The sequence below is a fragment of the Mauremys mutica genome, chromosome 7 (assembly GCF_020497125.1).
Source record: "Mauremys mutica isolate MM-2020 ecotype Southern chromosome 7, ASM2049712v1, whole genome shotgun sequence".
In the NCBI taxonomy this organism is placed as follows: domain Eukaryota; kingdom Metazoa; phylum Chordata; order Testudines; family Geoemydidae; genus Mauremys; species Mauremys mutica.
Window position 1 is genome coordinate 469170 of NC_059078.1, and position 20036 is coordinate 489205.

General features: G+C 44.3%; 1 protein-coding gene and 1 long non-coding RNA gene across 4 annotated transcripts in view; one reads left to right on the top strand and one right to left on the bottom strand.

Annotated features, from left to right (window-relative positions):
• Positions 1-20036, top strand: part of SETD5 (SET domain containing 5) — a 172912-nt gene that overhangs the window by 22416 nt on the left and 130460 nt on the right. The gene's annotated exons all lie outside the window — the stretch shown is intronic.
• Positions 8788-18171, bottom strand: LOC123373838. The gene is made up of 4 exons (XR_006580883.1): positions 18078-18171; positions 17894-17994; positions 14033-14069; positions 8788-8864 (listed from the first exon to the last, which is right to left on the bottom strand). It is a non-coding gene; the product is annotated as an uncharacterized LOC123373838 (long non-coding RNA).

A 20036-nucleotide genomic window follows, 5' to 3' on the forward strand; every position in this document is an offset into this window, starting at 1 on the left:
CTTATGAAAGGGTCATACAGTTTTTGCTGTTTTTACCTAAATATCTTGGGGGGTCGGCTTATAAACAAACGGGCTAATGAACAAGTATATACAGTAACTGTTCCGGCAATTTGTTTTTTGCTTTGTTCTTTTCCCCCTAGTTACATACCACTCAGCCCTCTACTAAGGTCTGAATTTGCCTACTCAGACTAGGGGCTTGGCTACACTTACAAATTTGCAGCGCTGCAGCAGGGTGTGAAAACACACCCTCTCCAGCGCTGCAAATTGCGGCGCTGCAAAGCGCCAGTGTGGTCAAAGCCCCAGCACTGGGAGCGCGGCTCCCAGCGCTGTCCGTTATTCCCCACAGGGAGGTGGAGTACGGACAGCGCTGGGAGAGCTCTCTCCCAGCGCTGGTGCTTTGACTACACTTAGCGCTTCAAAGCGCTGCCGCGGCAGCGCTTTGAAGTGCTAAGTGTAGCCACAGCCTAGGCCACAATACGAATAATTGTGCTCATGTTCTGCACTTTTACATTGGTGTTCATGGTTTTTGGAGAGCATCCGTTTTTAGAGTACCATAGGGATTAAAATGCACCATCCTGTCTGTAGCAGGCCAGTGGTTGTGCAAAGATAGTTTTGGTCCTGGCAGTGTGGTGGTAAATTTGTTGGAAGTTGACTCCTTCAAACTCACATTCTTTGGCAGAGTTGAGTAAGTTTCTGGCATTGTGTCATCCTTTAATTGTTTATCACTAATTTGCTGAAGTTGGTGGACAAACACTAGAATTGCTACTGGAACAAGGTCAACATAGACTTAGACATCTTTCATAGAATTATAGGACTGGAAGGGACCTCAAGAGGTCTTCTAGGCCAGTCCCCTGCACTCAACGCAGGACTAATCTAAACCATCCCTGACAGGTGTTTGTCTAACCTGCTCATAAAAATCTTCAATTATACAGATTCCACAAGCTCCCTAGGCAATTTATTCCAGTGCTTAACCACACTGACAGGACATTTTTCCTAATGTCCAACCTAAACCTCCCTTGCTGCAATTTAAGCCCATTGCTTCTTGTCCTAGCCTCAGAGGTTAAAGAGAGAAATTTTTCTCCTTCCTCCTTGTAACAACCATTTGTATACTTGAAAACTGTTATCATGTCCCTTCTCAGTCTTCTCTTCTTCAGTCTAAATAAACCCAATTTTTTCAATCTTCCCTTGTAGGTCATGTCTTCTAGACCTTTAATCATTTTTGTTGCTCTTTTCTAGACTTTCTCCAGTTTCTCTACATCTTTCCTGAAATGTGACACCCAGAACTAGACATAATACTCCATCTGAGGCCTAATAGCGCAGAGTAGAGCAGAAAAAAATACTTTTTGTGTCTTGCTTACAACACTCCTGCTAATACAGCCCAGAATGGTGTTTGCTTTTTTTGCAACAGTCTTACACTGTTGACTCCTGTTTAGCTTGTGATCCACTATGATCCCCAGATACCTTTCCACATTACTCCTTCCTAGGCAGTCATTTCCCATTTTGTATGTGTGCACTGATTGCTCCTTCCTAAGTGGAGTACTTTGCATTTATCCTTTTTGAATTTCATCTTATTTACTTGAGACCAGTTCTCCAGTTTATCCAGACATTTTGAATTTTAATCCTGTCCTCCATAGCACTTGCAACCACTCCCAGCTTGGTATCATCCGCAAACTTCATAAGTGTACTCTCTATGTCATTATCTAAATAATTGATGAAGGTATTGAACAGAACTGGCCCAAGACCTTATCCCTGCAGGACCCCAGTTGATATGCCATTCCATCTTGACTGTGAACCACGGATAACTACTCTCTGGGGGAACAGTTTTCCAACCAGTTATGCATCCACCTTATAGTAGCTCCATCTAGGTTGTATTTCCCTAGTTTGTTTATGAGAAAGTCATGCAAGATGGTATCAAAAACCTTACTAAAGTCAAGATATACTACATCTACTGCTTCCTCCCTATCCACAAAGCTTGTTACCCTTCAAAGAAAGCTATTAGATTGGTTTGACGTGATTTGTTCTTGATAAATCCATGCTGACTTATCACCTTATCTTCTAGATGTATGCTAATTAGTTGCTTAATTATTTGCTCCATTATCTTTCCGAGTACTGAAGCTGACTGGTCTGTAATTCCCTGGGTTGTCCTTTCCCCCATTTTATAGATTGGCACTATTTTGCCTTTTTCCAGTCCTCTGGAGTCTCACTTGTGTTCCATGACTTTTCAAGGATAATCGCTAATGGCTCGGATATCTCCTCAGTCAGCTCTTTGAGTATTCTAGGATGTATTTCATCAGGCCCTGGTGACTTGAAGACATCTAACTTGTCTAATTTTAAACTTTTCCTATTTTAGCCTCTGATCCTACCTTATTTTCTCTTGCATTCAATAAGTTAGATGTCCAACTGCTACTAACCTTTTTGGTGAAATCTGAGAGAAAGTAACTTAGCAGTTCTGCCATTTCCACATTTTCTTTTATTGTTTTTTCCCCATCATTGAATAACGGGCCTACCCTGTCCTTGGTCTTCCTCTTGCTTCTAATGTATTTGTAACATGTTTTCTTGTTACCCTTTATGTGTCTAGCTAGTTTCATCTCATTTTGTGCCTTGACCTTTCTAATTTTGTCCCTACATACTTGTGCTATTTGTTTATATTCATCCTTTGTAATTTGACCTAGTTTCCACCTTTTGTATGATTCTTTTTTGAGTTTCAGGTCATTGATGATCTCCTGGTTAAGCCATGATGGTCTCTTGCCATACTTCCGGTCTTTCTCTAAAGCCTTTTTTTCTTGGTGGCTGCTTAATCAGGGTTCTAGGTAGTGTGCCATCTGCTATGAGTTCATTCCATGGTACGTGTTCAGCATTTAAAAAAACTTGCATCTGCTGTAGTAGCGATCTTTGAATCCTAAGTTGAAGATCATCCAGTGTTTTTTAAACCCAGTAATGCCAATAAGGGCTTGTAGTCTGCTCTTTGTTAAAATCCAAGCTGAGATATTCACTGAGCTGTTCGCAGGCCCAAGTGACTCCTAAAGCTTCCTTTTCCACTTGAGCCCACTGCTGCTTGGTTTCTGTGAGGCTTCTTGATATAAATGCAACAGAGCTCTGGTCTCTTCCTGTCTGCTTTCATTTGATCATTGTTCCTAAACCATATGAAGATGCATCTGCTGCTACTGTAGTTGGATAGTTTACTGAGTATTGTGCCAAAACAAGTGGAGATGTCAATAGTTCATTTATTTTATTAAATGCATTTTGTGATCTGCTCCCCTATATCCACATTTTGTGACCAGTATGGAGATCTCTTAATGGATATTTTTAAAAGAAGCTGCATTTGATAAGAATTTTCCAAAATAATTTGTCATGCCTGGGAATCTTCTTACAGCAGAAACATTTTGGGGTTCGCAAAAGGCAAATAATACATTTAGTTAGTCTGAATCTATTTGAATTCCCTGTTTGTTAATTCTGCATTGTACACATTTTATATGCTCATTTTCAAATTCACAGTTTTTATTCAGAGGGAGGCTGGTCTGTTGGAAGCATCTCAAAACTGCACGTAGTTGCTCATCATGTTCATTTTTATCTCTGCCATTTACCAACATGTCATCTGCATGGAAAAGGATGCCAGGCAAACATGACATAATCTGAGAGATTCTTTTGGAAATGTTCTGGTGATGAATATAGGCCAAATGGAAGCTGATCAAAACAGTACTTCCAAGTGGGGTGATGAATGTAGTCATTGTTGACACAGGTCCACACAAGTATGGATATTGATATTGGGCTTTGGTACTAGAACCATCCCCACACAATTTTCCATTCTCCTTAATTCTTCCCTAGCAAGGGTATAGGGATGTGGGACTGTGAAAGCAAATGGAATCATTGATGGCACCAGTTGTTTTGTACTCCCCTGACAGCTTTCCTAGATCTGTGAAGACATAGATATGTTTCGTATATAGTTCTCTTTCTGCCATTAATGCATTCCAGTTTCTGTATTAGGTGTTGTCCTTGTATTGCTGGCAACTCTAGCAGAGAAGTGTTAGTCCTTGTATTACATATTATTTGTTGAAGAGCTTGTTCCGTCCTTTCTCCAGTTTCTGAGGGAACTGTCCATAAACATCCAATGTATTGTTACTTAGCCCTATGTTAATCTTATTTGGTCTCTGCAGATCTCCATCCCAGGATCGTTTCTAATATTTTTTTGGAATTGCAGAGACTGCTGCCCCAGTATCAATTTTTAATTTAAGGCTTTGACAATGTAGGTTCATGTTAGTTTACCAAGGTGGTGTGTGTTCTGTTGAGGACATAGTCTCATGAAGTATGGACTTATTGTTTTCCAAGGACAACCCTGCCTCTTGAATTGTTTCCTACTGCTCTTGGTGTCCTGCATGCTGTTGTAAAATGCCCCATTTTTGTGGCATCTGCTACATTCTGCTTCTTTTGCTGTACATTTTGCCAGCTGTGATTTGGTGTCTGGCCATATCTTCCACAGCTTCTCTATTCTTCCTTCCTGTCAAGATTCTTTGGTCTCCGGCTTTCTAGTTGTGCACAGTTCTTACATTGTGAATTTGCTCTGACTGTTCCTTTCAATATTATCTGATGCTGCTAACATGTAAGTCGCATTGCTATTTCAGTATGGATTCTTGCTTTTGCTAGTGTGAGATCAGGGTCTAACTGAAGCTGTGATGGTAAATTGAAGTCTCTTATACCAATGACTATCCCAGAGGTCGGCAACCTTTCAGAAATGGTGTGCTGAGTCTTCATTTATTCACTTTAATTTACAGTTTTGCATGCCGGTAATACATTTTAACGTTTTTTAGATGGTCTCTCGCTATAAGTCTATATATTGTATAACTAAACTACTGTTGTATGTAAAGTAAACAAGGTTTTCAAAATGTTTAAGAAGCTTCATGTAAAATTAAATTAAAATGCTGATCTTACGCCGCCGGCCTGCTCAGCCTGCTGCCGGTCTGGGGTTCCGTTCACCTAGTCTGGCAGCAGGCTGAATGGGGCCAGCGGCCAGGACCCCGGCTGGCAAGGGGCTGGCAGCCAGAACCCCGGGTTGGCAGCAGGCTGAGTGGGGCCAGCAGCCAGGACCTCAGCTGGCAAGGGGCTGGCAGCCGGAACCCCAGACTGGCGGCGGGTTGAGCGGGGCTGGAAGCTGGGACCCCAGACCAGCAGTGGGCTGAGCGTCTCAACCTGCTGCTGGTCTGGGGTTCTGTCTGCTGGCTCCTGCCAGCCAGGGTCCCAGCTGCCAGCCCTGCTCAGCCCGCTGCTGGTCTGGGGTCCCAGCCCTGCCCGCATAGAGTGGGTACCTACCTTCTCCCTGGTTCTGGCCCATTCTCTTCCTCCCTCTCTGCACTGCAGGAGTCAGGACATGGGGTGGGGGGGGGCTGGGTATGTGTGGAGGGTGCAGGAGTCAGGGCAGGGTGTGTGTGAGGAGGGTGCAGGAGTCAGGGCAGAGGGCTGGGGGCATGTGAGGGGTGTGCAGGAGTCAGGGCATGCGGTGCGGGGGGGCTGGGTATGTGTGGGGGGTGCCGGGTATGCGTGGGGGGTGCCAGAGTCAGGGCTGGGGTTATGGGGGGGGAGTGCAGGGGTCTGAGCAGGGATCGGGGGAGTGCTCCCAGCCCCCTGCCTTGAGCGGCTCATGGCAGGGGGCTTGAGGGATATGCCCTGATTCCACCACCCCCCCCCTTCCCCAAGCCCCACTCCTGCTTCTTCTCCGCCTCCTTTCCAGTCTGAGGAGCGCTTCGGTGGCAGGGAGGGAGAGGAGGCGGGGCACGACGCAGCATGCTGGGGGAAGAGGCGGGGGAGGGGGAAGCTTGGCTGCTGGCGAAGCCTGCCCTACAGCAGCAGCCGGCAGGACCAAGCTTGCTTCTGCCCCTGCCAGAGAGAGCAGTAGGCGAGGTGGGTGGAGAAGAGCAGGCTGGGCCGGGCAGGATTTTTAATGGCATGTTGCTGCCTGCTGGGGTTCTGGCTGTCGGCCCCACTCAGCCCGCTGCCGGGGTTTGGCAGCGGACTGAGCAGGGCCAGCGGCGGCCGCAGCGTGCCATTAAAAATCGGCTCGCATGCCGTCTTTGGCATGCGTGCCATAGGTTGCTGACCCCTGGACTATCCTGTCTCTTACTAGTTTTTTTAATGTTCCATATTTGAAATGTTCAGCAAGACTATGAACTGCAATAATAAAAGTATCAGCTATTTCCCCGTTCCTTGCACCTTCCATTAAATTTGGCCCTTTTCTCTATTCTGTCTCTCTGATATGGGCATCGAAAGCGTCTTTGACTTTGATGTGTTCTTTTCCTCACCATGACATGCATCCGACGAAGTGGGTATTCACCCAAGAAAGCTCATGCTCCAATACGTCTGTTAGTCTATAAGGTGCCACAGGACTCTTTGCTGCTTTTCCTCACCAGTGATGGATACAGTACATAGGAGCAGCAGCATCCTTGCCAAATATCAGGACATTTACTTGGTACTCTTTGGCTTTCTCTGGTAAATCAGAAGCCATCTGCAATCACTCATCTCCGAATCCAGCATGGCCAGCAGCCAGAGATGCCAAAATTCAACTTCTCTAGCAGCCATTTGTACTATGGGATCCATTGTTGTGCTGAGACAGGACTGCCTCTTTCTGCTGCGGTTTTCATAGAACTTCTCCCTGATTTTCCACTTTTGTGACACTCTCCCTACTCTGGAATTCTGGAGATCTCTCTCCTTTCCCTTATTCCTTCTTTAGAGAGAAGGATTCGCTCACTTCTGACACCATGTAGTGTAATCACAAAGAGCCATGCCCCTGAGCAGCAGCAAGAGAACCCCCATAACTGGGAAGTCCCCTTGTTTATTTTGCTCCCCCTGCAACACATCCTGGACCTTTCTGATAACTGTGGCGGACTGGGAATTCTATAACCACTCTACACCAATGGCTGGAAGTTCAAGTTTGACAAATTCAACCTTGAAATATGATACAATGTTATAGCAGCAGCAAAGAATCCTGTGGCACCTTATAGACTAACAGATGTTTTTGCAGCATGAGCTTTCGTGGGTGAATACCCACTTCTTCGGATGCAAGTAGTGGAAATTTCCAGGGGCATTTCCACCTGCCCCTGGAAATTTCCACTACTTGCATCCGAAGAAGTGGGTATTCACCCACGAAAGCTCATGCTGCAAAAACATCTGTTAGTCTATAAGGTGCCACAGGATTCTTTGCTGCTTCTACAGAACCAGACTAACACGGCTACCCCTCTGAATGTTATAGCAGTAAGGGCAGATTAAACACTGAGAGTGTTGGAGTCACCATCAGGTGGAGTTCTTAAAATGAGGCTAGATATCTTTCTAAAAACCTTTTAATCCACCTTCTGGGGAAAATTCTATGGCCTGCATATACAGGAGGTCAGACTAGATGATCTTAGTGGTCCCTTTTGGCTTTAGGGTTATGTCCTATTCAGGAATTGCTAGAGCGAGTGCATGTGTGCTTACACACCATTTAACATAAAAAGAGCAAAGTTAGCCTGGTGACAAAACGTTGCACCACGTTTGTGTGAAACCAACTATAAAATGTATATTCTGGTTCACATTTTCAAAACTCCACCAAAAAGCTGTGCAAGTATGGTATCTTCAGCCACACCTTAAATGTGGAGAGGACTTCTGAAAGCTCATAGGAGGAGAAGGAGGAAGAGATGGCTGTCACTATTCATACAGTAGCTTTTCCAAATTCTAGATGCTCACAGCAGAAGCCTATAATAATATATGGAGATATACCTATGTCATAAAACTGGAAGGGACCCTGAAAGGTCATTGAATCCAGTCCCCTGCCTTCACTAGCAGGACCAAATACTGATTTTGCCCCAGATCCTTAAGTGGCCCCCTCAAGGATTGAACTCACAACGCTGGGTTTAGCAGGCCAATGCTCAAACCACTGAGCTATCTCTCCCCCTAGCCCTTAGCAAGAGTCAGACATTAAAAAATAATGTATCTCACGAAGTTAGTATAACTAGTGGTGCCACTGGGGGGGGGGTTATGCTATTTGACCATAAATGTACATTTACATACTTTCAGAAGTTTGAATTTCTTTTAATTTTAACCTGAAATCTGAATGTTCTGATTTCTAGTGCTTTTTTTTATAAATACAATGCATTTGTAAGAGCTTTTATCCTTGAGTTACTGTAATGCATGCTCTCAACCTTAACTGCAATTTAATGGTTTTTTTCTTATCTGGGAATTTTCTTATATTTGAAAAAATGCTTAAGAATTGTCCAAAGACAGGATTTGTGATGGAGTCTGGATACTTGCTTCACTGTGTCTTCCTGCTGTTTGAATTGCAGTCCCCTTCAGAGCTTTGGAGCACTGAAAGTTCATGCTTTTCCCCTTGCCTTATTTCCTTCTGAAACTTAGTGGCTCCATTGGTGATTTCTCCAGCATGTGTGTTCCTTACATGCTCGCTCACTCATTCAGTGCTGTTTGGATCAGTGCCTGGGAGTTTCTGCACTCCCCAGGCTTCCTTGGCCCTAAATTCTGCTGCAGACCTGTGGTGTTCTTAAGTTCTCTCCTGAAGCTCTAAAGAACAGCTACTTCTTGCAGCCAGCCTTCACCTCCTCACCTGCTTCATTATTTTTGGTGCATTGGTCATTTGTAGGCCTACTTGCTTTGCTATGGTTTATCTTCCTGCTGGCTGCAGTTTTGATGGCTGTAGACTCCTCTGAGTCCACAGAAGGGAAACAGTTTATCTGTGGACATGAAAAGTTGAGCAGAAAACTAGGGGATATGCTATAGCTCCAACCTTATTTGAAGTATACAGATTTTCCTTACCCCGGATCCAGCACTGGAGGACTTGGATGTTTTGTGCTCTGTTACTTTGTGTTGCTTAATCATTACCAGCACACCAACTATAAAGCAAAGAGGAAGTACTTTAGTAATTGTCCTCTGGCAAAGATAGGATGCATCGAAAGGCAGCTGCAATTTGTACCCAGAATCTGCTCATGGAAACTCTGAGCTGTTCTTCTGCAGGAAATAGATTGTTTAGTAACTGTGAATTTCCTTTCTTAATGCCAAAGGAATTGCTGGAGGAAAAGCTCTGGGCCTATGTGCAGCAAAGGCTTTCAGCTTCAAGATCTAATGCAGTCTCCATTGCTTACCATCTCTAATCAGCCTTGTCTGTTCAAATCTGCAGGAACTACTAATAGGAAGTAGGACCCAAAAGACAGCTTGAGGGTGGATTAGAGAAGAAACCTCCTTTCTTACAACAGCCAGGAGATTGGGGCAAGGATAGACTAGAGGAAGGAAAACCCCGCCTCCAAAAGTAGTAGCCAGGAGACTCTGAAGTTAAGGAAAAGACAGAGCGTCTCCATTCCGTCAACTGTAGAAAAAGGGTGAGTGAGAATAAAATTTGACTGGTATAGGCCAGAAGCTTATACTTAAGATGGAGCCCCTGAGCAGTGTTCAGGATCAACTCCAGATAGGAATCCTAGCATCTGGGGATGACAGAGGATTTGGGCTTCTCATCGTGACATTGTCTCTGGACCTTGCTGGTAGGTATCCACACCACATCTTTTGTATCTACGTTTGGCTAATGGGTTTAGCCCTGTGGCTAATAGGTGTTGAGTACATTTTTCAAGCCTTGTATTACTCTCAGTGCTTAAAATGACCAGAAGCACTTTGGCACCTCCAGTGTCTGGGACAGTACAGCAGCCTGTGGAATTCTATAGCAGGCCTGATGGTCTGGTCTGCACCTAAAACTTAGGCCAACCTAGCTACATCACTCAGGGTATGAAAAATTCACATCCCTAAGAAGTCAACACCACCACCCCAGCATAGACACCACTAGGTTGATGGAAGAATTACTCCATTGACCTATCTACCACCTCACTAGGGGGTGGATTTACTGCGACGATGTAAAAATACCTTTCGTCGCATTATAGCTCAGCTGTTGCACTTGTTGTGTAGACAGAGCCTGAATGTGGTGATATTAGGGTACTGTAGCAGTCTGAACTTAAAGATTGTATGAGCCCATTATTACCTGTGAGAAGTTCATGGATTTTGATGTCTTTGCCATTGCATAACTTTTAAATGTGCTTTTGAACATCTGCAGTCATACTTCGCATTTCTTCAACATACAAAGATCTTTCAGCTTACCCCCATTTGAAGTGTCTTGGACAAGCTGTTTTTTAGCATTAGGATAACTCGCAAACTAAGATTAATATTATTTTTTCTTTCCCCCATATCTTTTAAAAAGTTTATTTGAATAACCTCAATTCTGGTTGAAAAAATGAATAAATTACTGCTGTCCACAGGCAACACATGCTCAAATTGAAGCTTGTAAGAATATTTAGTGGTGATTTTAGCAGGGGAGAGTTAAAATGAATCTTACAATGGAAAGTGAGACTGAACCTTAACTTTGGAGTGGCTCCATAATTGCCACACTGTATTGTGTTGCCATGGTTCCTGTGCTGTGCCTGTGTATGGCTTCCTGATTATGAGAGTGGTACTGAAGCTAGCAGTCAGAGTGGAGCTGCTGTATGCGTGCAGGGAGTTTAGTCTTGCACTGGCAAGAAGGTGATTACAGAGAGATTCAGAGCTTGGGTTTTTGAGACTTTGAATAGTAGTTCAGTTTCTTGCCAGTCTGCACTCTCAAGTGGGTTGCAGAGTGAACTCTAGTATTACAGGAGGAATTAATTTTTTGTTGGTCTTTCATCATCCTCTCCCTCCCTGTCATAGGATCCCTTTTTATTTCTCTGAAATGGGGGATTCTTGATATATTGCATCCAGTGAGGTTGGGGGTTGGGGGCTTGCCATGTTTGGATTGGCTCAGAAGTGTTTTGATCAGAGATCCTTGGCTGTCTTGCCATCTGCATAGGCTGTGAATACTTTTCTCTGGCACAGACCTTGTTCCTCAAGGTTGCATCATCTCTGGGAGACTGGCCAGGCCCGGAGCCTTAGTACAAAGACTTTCTGAAGCAGATGAGGCTTGTTCTGTCTCTGAAGTATCTGTTCTTCCTGTCTGTCCTTTCCACAGGATTCCTGAAACAAACTTGTTCTAAGAGCCTCTCAGTAAGTCAGCTTCCCTCTTCCAGCGGCTTCCTGTACACCTGGCTGATGCAATGTCTTTCTTGAAATCCGCTCTAGAGCTGTTTTGTTTGCTCTTTCTGGGAGTGGCCAGGCAGTCAGAGTTCTGTGGATTGTCACATGGGGTCCTTAAATAGATGTATAAAGGACATACAGCCAGACTTGAGATGTGGAGTCTTCACCAGGATCAAGAAATCCTTTCCAGTCCTAGGACTGGTGGTTTCAGTCATTTCCAAACAAATTATGTTCATGATCAGCCTTCCCCAGTCACAATTTCTGGAGAGTGTTCAGTGCCAGTGAATTCTGCTGATTCTAGTTCTATATTCAGTGACTTCCCGTGACTTCATGTGGACTGTTTGAATTCACCTAGGAATTGTGATGCTGAACATAAAAATGGCCATACTGGGCCAGACCAATGGTCCATCCAGTCCAGTGTCCTGTCTCTGACAATGGCAAGTGCCAGATGCTTCAGAGGGAATGAACAGAAGAGGACAGTTTCAAGTGATCCACCCCCTGTCGTCCAGTCCCAGCTTCTCGCTGTTTGAGGTTTAGGGACAACCGGAGTATGGGGTTCGGTCACTCACCATCTTGGCTAATAGATATTGATGGAGCTGAACTTATCTAACTTGAACTTATTTAATTCTTTTTTGAACCCAGTTATGCTTTTGGCCTTTCCATCATCTCTTGGCAATGAGTTCCACAGGTTGGCTGGGTGTTGTCCAAAGAAGTACTTCTTTTTGTTTGTTAAACCTGCTGCCTACTAATTTCATCAGGTGACCCCTAGTTGTTATGGTATGTGAAGGGGTCAATAACATTTCTTTATTGACTTTCTCCACACTGTTCATGGTTTTATAGACCTCTGTCATATACCCCCTTTTAATTTGTCTCTTTTCTAAACTGACCAGTCCCAGTCTTTTAATCTCTCCTCGTGTGGAAGCTGTTCTATACCCCAATCATTTTTGTTGCCTTTCTCTGTATTTTTCCAATTCTTTTTTTGAGATGGGCGGGGGGGACCAGAACTGCACTCAGTATTCAAATGGTGGGCATACCATGGATTTATGTAGCTATTTTCTGTCGTCTTATCTATACTTTTCCTAATGGTTTCTAACATTCTGTTAGCTTATAAAAGTCATGTTGACACTTCTCCAACATACCATTTTTATCTGATAATTCTGTTCTTTACTATAGTTTCAACCAGTTTGCCTGGTACTGATGTTAGGCTTACTGGCCTGTAATTATCAAGATTGCCTTTTGAAGAATTTTTTTAAAAAATAGGCATTACATTATCTACCCTCTACACATCTGGTACAGAGGCTGATGTAAGTGATAGCTTACATATCACAGTTAGTAGCTCTGCAATTTCATATTTAAGTTCCTTCAGAACTCTTGAGTCAATACCATCTGGTTCAGAGACTTACTGTTTATCAGTTTGTTCCAGAACCTCTGCTACTGAAACCTCAGTCTGGGACATTTCCTCAGAATTGTCACTTAAAAAGAATTTCTCAGGTGTGGGGATCTCCCCCACACCCTCGGGATTGAAGACCAATGCAAAGAATTAATTTAGCTTCTGTGTAATGGCCTTGTCTTCCCTGAGTGCTCCGTTAGCACCTGGATTGTCCAGTGGCTACACTGTTTGGCAGGCTTCCAGCTTTTGATGTACTTCAACTTTTTTTTTGCGGTTAGGTTTTCAGCTTTTAGCTAGTTGCTCTTCAATTGTTTCTTGGCCTGCCTTTTTATTATACTTTACACTTCGCTGGCCAGAGTTGGTGCTCCTTTCTCTTCTTCTTACTAGGATTTGAGTTCCAATTTTTAAAGGATTCCTTTTTGCCTCTAACTCTTTTAGTCTGCTATGTAGCCAAGGTGGCATATTTTTGATCCTTTTACTGTTTTCAGATTTGGGGTATACATTTAGGTTGAGCCTCTATTATGGTGTTTTTAAATAGTCTCCATGCAATTTGCAGGTATTTCACCCATGTTACAGTTTCTTTTAATTTATTTTTAATTAACTTTCTCACCTTTGTGTATTCCCCTTTTCAAAGTTAAATGCTACTGTCATGGGTTTGTTTGGCATTATTCCCCTTACCATGATATTAAATTTAATTACATTATGGTCTCTGTTACCAAGCAGTTCAATACCTCTTGGCCCAGATCCTGTGCTCTACTTAAGACTAAATCAAGAATTGCATCTCTCCTGGTGGGTTCCAAGACAAGCTGCTCCAAGAAGCAGTCATTTATGTCATCTAGAAATTTTATCTCTGCATCCTTTCCTGAGATGATGTATGCACAATCAATATGAGGATAGTTGAAATCTTGCATTATTATTGCATTTTCTGTCTTTGTGGCCTCTCTAATCTCCCTGAGCATTTCACAGTCACCATCACCATCCTGGTCAGGTGGTTGGCAGTATATTCCTCCTGCTATATTCTTCTTGTACAAGCATGGAATTTCTATCTATAGAGATTCTCTGGTATACTTTGATTCATGTAAGAGTATGCCAAGATAGGTTTGAATTCCATCCTAGCCATTGCCCTTTATTGCACCATTTCGCTATGACCCAGCAGGCTTCATAGGATTTTCATTGCAAGTCCTTCAAGTCGGTGGCCCCACCAAACTTTCATTTAAAAAAAGCACGCCTTCTTTTGTCTGACAGCCTCTTTAATTTAGGGCTTGTCTTTGCAAGAAACTTTGACCAGTTATGCCAATATAAATCTCTGTGTGAATGGTCTTATTTCAGTGTAGTAGTGTCTTATTTTTTGGGGGTTTAGTTTAGGCCCCTACCCGCATGTCATAAGCTAAACTGAAAAAGGCACTCTCTTGTACTGGAGTGAGAATGTTCACACAGGGAATTTTATTGGTATCAGTTTGAATTCACGTCTTGGTTTATGCAGTGTAAATTTCCCGTGAGGACAAACCTCTTTAAATTTTAACCTTTAATTTAGTCTTAATCTCAGTAACTACTCTAAAATATTTTAAATTTTTATTTTTCACTCACTCTTGTGACACATTGACGTCTGACAGTTTTCTTCCACCTTTTGAGAGGGAGAGAATGATAGCATCAGAAATTACAAAAGAAAGAGACCCATTAGGACAGCTAATTTCTCCAGCTGCTTGCAAAATGTGTTTTCCCTATTATTGTCTCTTATCTAAGATTTCTAAAACTCAACCTCCTCCTCCCCCCCCCCCCCCGTTCCTTCTTACTGCTTGTGGCTCGAGTCAGAGCTTTGTGTGGTTCCTAACCTCACAATTTTTTAAGTTTATATAGTTAATTAGTACCCTTAGTATACTGTTGGTTAGCTTAGTTTAAGTATTTCCCTGGTGATGGACCTCATCAGGGTTTAAACACTGTCTGTCGTGTGTGGGAGAACTGTGCTTAGGTGATACCCACATCAAGAAGCAGGGTTCAATTTGCAAACCATTCACAAAACGGACTCGGGTGTTGAGAGAACTTCATCTAAAGCAGCACTGCTTGACCAGGCCATGCAACCTGCTTTGGCACTGAGCCTACATTGGATCAGAGCTTGCCCTCGGGTTCTGAGAGTGCTGCGACTTAGCATCCTGAAATTAGAGGTTCTCCAAAGAGATGGAGGCATTGCTCCCCATCAAGTGTGCTGAGGGAAAGGTCATATAAGACTGATTGTGATCACTCCATCTCGTGTGGGGAATCATCTGCTTCCTCTAAGAGGAGTATGGACCAGTGTTCGCTCTTAATTTTTTGTGTCCATGTGCGGAATGAATTTTATGTGCACCAATGTGGAGGTGATGTGTGACGCCACCTTCATATTGGTGCACATAACAAAATTAATGGGGGTGGGTAGGTCCGAGGGGTTCAGAGTGTGCGAGGGAGCTCAGGGCTGGGGCAGAAGGTTAGGATGCAGGGGTGTGAGGGCTCCGGCTGGGGGTGGGGCCTCTAGGGCGGGGTTGAAGGGTGGGGTGGGGGTCTGGAGTGGGGCCAGGGCTTAGGGGTTTGGAGTGCAGGCTGCCCCGGGGCTGCGGTGGGGAGAGAGGGCTCCCCAAGCCCTCTCTCACCGCAGCAGCTTGGGGCCGAGGGAGAGGTGCTTCTCCCCGGGCGCAGAAGCTCCAGCGGGGCTGGGCTGGGCCGGGGCAAGAGAGGGGTTTCTCTCCCCCAGCTGCGGCACGTCTGGGGCAGGTCCGCACTGGTGCGCCTCTCCCCACTGCGGCAACTCCATGCTGGGTGAGAGGTGTCTTGTCCTGCCTCAGCCTTGAGCCCCTGCACGGGGCTTAATAGGCAGCCATGCAGCTTAGAGGGAACTTAGGTGTGGACTGGCACCGTGTAAATGCTGGTGCACGGGATGGAGCAGGTCCCATTACCCTGGTACTGCGCAAGTATGTCTGAGACCCTATATCATCGACTCTGATTCTGGCCCCAGGACATCGGTTGAGTCCGGCACTGGCTGTTTCTGAGCCAGCAGCATATAAGGTGGCAATGGACCTCCTCTGCCTTTCTGTCCCGACCTCTCGCTTGGTTCAGGACTTTGCCAAGGCGGTGTTGTATAGCCCCATTGGCTGGTCGGGCTACTGAATTTGTCGGTCTGTCTCACTGAACCCTGATGTTTCCCTTCCACTGTCTGTGGAAGTGAGTACAGTGCAGGGCTCAGCACAAGGGATGTCCTTGGCGCTGGGAACTTCTTTGGCACCCCTGCTGTCAGCATTGCCAATGCTATCGTGGCGGCACTCTCCGCCCTTCACCACCATCAGTCACATGGGAGGAATTTGGGCATTCATCATCGAAGGCTGCTTGGTGGCTAAGACTGCATCACGGCCTCAGTGGTGACCATGAGAAGGTTGTGGAATTTGTTGCCAGGGGATGACTGTGAAGGCCAAAACTATAACAAAGTTCAAAAAAGAACTAGATAATTTCATGGAGGATAGATCCATCAAGGGTTGTTAGCCAAGATGCTCAGGGATGCAACTGCATGCTCTGAATGTCACTAGCTTCTGTTTGCCAGAAGCTGGGAGTGGATGATGGGATGGATCAAATGATTGTCTGTTCTGTTCGGTCCCTTTGAAGCATCTGGCATTGGCCACTATCGGAAGACAGGATACTGGACTAAGGTGGACCATTGGTTTGACCCAGTATGGCAGTTCTTATGGTTATATTGAGATCCTTACGGGTTGTGCAAGAAGTGCACCGACAGAGTTTTTCTCTCTCCCTATATTGGAGGGATTTTTTGTATCTTCATAATTACTGTAGGAGATGCTAAAGTTTAGTACTTTTCCGTCAAGTGATTTGTGCACATATACATTCTACTGCCAGTATATGTGCACCCAGTGTACTCAAATCAGAGACTTTTGCCAGTAGGACAACTAGGCGGCACATTCACCTGGCTCACCTCGTGCTTTCAGGTGAGGGTATAAAAGTGGTGTGTCCACCACCTCTTTCTCAGTTCCTTCTCATTGCCCATGGCGAGAATTGGAGCTCCACATAACATTTTCTTCTGTTATCCAGTTCTTCAAAACTCTTCAGTGTATATAGTTCTAGTTAGTAATATTTAGTGTAATATTATTAGTTTAGCTGCAGTTTTAGTAGTTACCTGGAGGGTTTATGATGAAAAAAATACTTGGGTTTTAAGCAGTGTGCCACTTGTTATCCTTGTCACAGATAGGCACAAAATTTGTTTGAGTTGTCTTGGTGAGGAACAGATGCCCTGTTTGTACCTCCTTCCCCACCAGGACTAAAAAACAGATTTCCACCTCAAAGATAACTTCACAAAAGAGGAGATGCATCCTGCATTGGAACCAAGGCCTGACTGCAAGGCATCGTATTCCGAATCGACAAAGAGCACCACTCTAGCTGAGGCACAAGCCTGGTGAGAAACTTCACTCTTCACCTTTGTCATCAGCTTCTTCAAAGCACTCCAAGCATTCCGATGCTTATCGTCCCATCCTACAGAGGTACATGTGTGATGGACAATCTGTTGCACCCGAAATCATCAGGCCTTTCTATTAGTTGCATCAGAGTCCATCTGGCTTCCATTTCTGCAGTACATCTGCCAGTAGAGAGGTTTTCCATTTTCTCTCTTCATTTATTGTTTTTGAAAGGTCTACTCAACATTTATCCTCCTTTGTCTGATCCTGTACCTGTATAAGTTCTCAACCTACTCCTCTCTGAACAGATAGGACCTTTCTTTGAACCTGTGGCTACAACCTCACTACCTTTGTCTATGAAGACTGTTTCTGGAGGCAATCACTTCCACAAGAAGGTTTTCACAATTTCAGGCTCTCCTGGCTTTGACCCTTCTTTCATGGTCTTGCATAAAGACTTGGTTTCCCTCAGATCACAGCTTAAATTTTATCCCTAAATTAATGTCAGTTTCCATCTGAACTAAGGACTTGTCTACACATATAGCACTGCAGCGGTGCAGCTGCAGCACTTAGTGAAGACACTACCTATGCTGACTAGAGGTTCTCCCATCGGTGTAGGTACACCACCTCCCTGAGAGGCGGCAGCTATGGCCATGGGATTTCCACACCCCTGAGGGATGTAGTGATACAGACATAAGTGTGTAGTGTGTAGACCCAAGCCTAAGCTATTAATCTTGAAGTAGTTTTCCTGAAACCCCTTTATTAGCACTTTGGCATTCTACCTGGACCACACTAGGTTCTTCAGAACCTCTCTGAGCCTTTTTGTACCCTACAGTGAGAGAGTTAAGGGTCAGTCATTATCAGCTCAGCAAATCTCTGACTTCATTAAGTTCTGCTACAGTCTTGCTAACATCTCTCCTCCATTGAGGAAAAACAGCTCTACCAGGGCTCAGTCCATTTAATCAGCCTTTCTGAGCAGTATCCCAGTAGCTGATACCTGCACAGCAGCAACACGTTCATTTGTACATACCGTCTCCAGTTACTGTGCCATCACTCAAGCCTCTTGTGATGATGCCAGCTTTGGCAAGAAAGTATTACAATCTTTGTTCAGGTGATCCAGAGTCTCTCCACCTGTAAGGGAACTGTTGATGAGTCACCTGCAGTGAAATGTATATGTGGACATTCACAATAAGGAGAAAAAAGCATTTACTTACCTGTACAGTAGCTGTTCTTTGAGGTACGTTGTGCACAAATGCAATCCATGACCCTCCTACCTTCAGCACTACTTTGGATGTTACCTCTGTGATGTAACAGAGGAGTCAGCAGCCATACCTCTTTTATGCCCTCACCTGAGAGCACAAAGAGAGCAGGAGCACATGTGCTATCTAGTGGTGCTAATGGCAAAAAGTCTCCATTTGAAGTGGATTGGATGCACATACATCTTTAGTGGACCGTATATGTGCACAACACATCTTGAAGAACAACAGTTACTGTATAGGTAGGTAAACTCTCTTCTCGTTACACCCTTGAATGAGTTTCACAATTTTAGGCCAGCTCCTGAGAGTGCTCATTTGTGCACCTCCTAGTTTCTTGTGGTTGATCGTTCCATTTTTCATTGGTTCTTTGTTGTGATAGGCAGTTGTGATCACAAAGGTGAGGCAGTCCCTTAGGACTTAGGCATTGTCTACATAGGCAACTTGCACTGGTTTAACTAAAATCAGTTTCTCGTTAAATTAGTGAAAACCCATGTGTGGACACTTAAGATTTGTTTACAATTGGCTCAGTAGCATAAGGGAGGTAACTGTGTAGGTTTCAGTAATTTACCAAATTAAGCTGAATTGATGTAAACGATTTTTTAAGTGTGTCCACACAGGGCTTTGTACATGTTTAACCAAATCAGTGACAAAACTGATTGTAGCTAAACAGTGCAAGTTGTATGTGTAGGCCAACTTTAGGTAGCTTCAGGTGCTTCTATGGGTAGCTTTGAAGATGAGAACAGAAGCCTTTAACTCGACTCTGTATCCCATAGGGAGCTAGTGCATCACTGAGAGTTTGTCTAGACATAGAGTTAGGGCATGGAAAACTGGGATGTAAATAAATCTGCAGTGCACTGGTGTGCCACACGTTTGCTGGCCATGTGGACCCCGCTACTGCACACCATGGAACTTCTAGTGTGCAGTAGCAAGGTCCACATGGCACGTTAGTGTGCTATAGATTTACATCCCAGCTTGCCCACTGTCCATCTAGACAAGCCATGAGGTGCTGTGTTCTGAGTGGGCTGTTTTGTTTTGAACCAGATAGTGTTTTATGGCTGGCGTCTGCATTTCCGTGTATAATGCAGTAATCAAACCAGAGGTCACTAATGTGTGTATCACAGTGCCCAGGTCCAACAGAGGAGGGCAGCGCACTAGCACCCTGCTGGATACGGAGTCATATTAGAAGGGTGGGACTGTTTTATATCTTGCTCTTGTCTCATTAGTCAGCCAGCAGATTGTAGGTGCTACTGATAATTAATAATTGTGCATACAAATAATATTTTTGCCTGCCATTCTGAGCAACCACCGCCTGACACAGCTGCTGCAGATAAGGCACTCCCTTGCCAGCTATAGTGGAGTCAACCTGCTTTCACAGCATAATTGTGGATTCAGATTGGGAGCATAAGGCATAACCCAAATAATTTTTAGAAGTCCAAGTCCTACACAGTGTGTTGGAGCTAAGTTATTTGAGGCTGTATCTGCGGTGAGCCTATGTGTCTGTCTAGGTACATATGAGAGACCCTGTCATCCTAAGTGTCTGAGTGCCTTTCAGCGTAAGAGTAATACATGGTAAGCATGGGCTTTATTTTAATGCTTTCTGGCTAGTTGTGAGACTGTCCAGGGAGTATAAGGTTCCTTGAAGACACTAATAATTGAAACAGACTCAGGGGAGGGGAGACTGTTTTTAGTTTTAATAAGTTAGTTCCCTCTTTACTGTGACTATCTGAACCCTGCATGAGGAGGGTTGGCATATGGCTTATGCTGGAGAATTGGCAGTGCTTGCTCTTCAAAGGGTATGTCATCACTGCAATGGGGAGACACAATTGCAGCACACATAATCATACACAAGTTAGCTTTGATCTAGATCGCTTGCTAAAAATAGCATGGGCTAGTGGCGCAAGTACAGTCCTGCCCAGG